Source organism: Halichoerus grypus, chromosome 1 (assembly GCF_964656455.1).
Source record: "Halichoerus grypus chromosome 1, mHalGry1.hap1.1, whole genome shotgun sequence".
NCBI classification, from domain to species: domain Eukaryota; kingdom Metazoa; phylum Chordata; class Mammalia; order Carnivora; family Phocidae; genus Halichoerus; species Halichoerus grypus.
In genome coordinates, this window is record NC_135712.1 from 128,824,162 (window position 1) to 128,825,743 (window position 1,582).

A 1,582-nucleotide genomic window follows, 5' to 3' on the forward strand; every position below is an offset into this window, starting at 1 on the left:
AAACACATTTGTAAGCATTTTCCTTCCTTTTCAACGACAATAAAAACGGACATGCTAGAACCACGATTAAAATGAGAACAAAGGCCAATGGGATTATTGAGTATCTAGCGCCACCTTGCGGCAGCACATCCAAATCCCAGGCCCTTTTGAGGACCCCAAGATTAAAAGCCTTCCGGAAGAAGAATTAGGATTTAATAATGGGAGAGATCATTTTCATGGGGAATACAAACTAAGAGAAATAACTAGCACTTGGCTGGCATTTTTTAGTAAACAAAGCACTCCCAATTCTATGATCTCATTTAGCACTGGCAGCAACCCTGTAGGTCACAGGGGCTCAGCCTTAGAGATGGGAAAGCTGAGGCTCCGAAAAGCTGGTGACTTGTCGGGGGTATAGTCCTGCACTTGAACCCAGATTTCCAAACTCCAAATCACGTGATACAACTTTATTAGCATTTCTGTATGTAGTACATACCAAAAACTCAAAAGAAATACCTTGTACTATATGGTATAGGATATATATTGTATAGTATAATATGTATCCTAGACATAGTATATATACCATACTATATAATATTATGGTACTTATACTATTCTCTATAATACTGTTAACTAGTACTCACTGCCTTTCTGGAGCTGCTTTCTGTCTGTGAAGACAAGGCAATATTGGTGGACTGTTCGTAGTCTATGATTTAACAAATGTTCGAGTTTTGCTACTAAAACTGTGGCTTTGCTTCCCTGGGTCCCTGGGCACCCAACCCGTGGAAATCCCTGCTGCTCTGTCTTAACCTGGGGTGTAATAATAGAGGTTTGCCTGGGGAGAATCAACAGGGGGACACAGAGGCAGTGGGACTGAAGCCTTGTTTTTATTATGCTTAGCCTTATTTTTGTTGTTTCTTAATCCAATCCATTGGCTCAAGGCTAAAACTCTGATGGACTACGTCACATCATTCATTTAAGTAGACTTTACAACCAACGTATTTTAAAGTGGGTCACTGAGAGGTTACCTTGCTCAATGTCAATGTCCAAGGTGGGTAGTATGTCATTACGCCAACCTTAAATATTCCAAGTGAAAACTCTGCGGCCCTTCCTTTATGGGGTCGGACTGTCCTTTACGGGGACAGTCCATCCACTGTATTCCTGGAGAAACTGCATCGGGTAGATGGGGAGGACAGGTGATGGCGTTCCCCTCTCTCCCCGGGGGCAGTGTGGCCAGGTCCTGGCTCAATTAGAGAGAGTCTCAGGAATTAGGCAGGGCGCCATGGTGGGTTCTTGAGTCCTAGCAAAAGCTGTATGTATGACACTGGTCCTGAAGAGGCACATAAATGAACTGAAGCAGAGAGAAACGGGCAAATGAGAGACATTAGAAAGAGAACAATCCTTCAGGCTAAAAATACATCCAGATGTGTTATTTTAGTCTATTTGGCCTCATTTTCCCAGAGGATTGCCTGACATGCTGCCTGGAGGCACATTTACTGAATCGCGGCACACTTACCGATGGCAAGGATCTCTTTTAGTGCTTATGCTTTCCCCTTGGTGGAATTTTAGTCAGACAGCATGGCTACATTACATTATACCGTAAAAC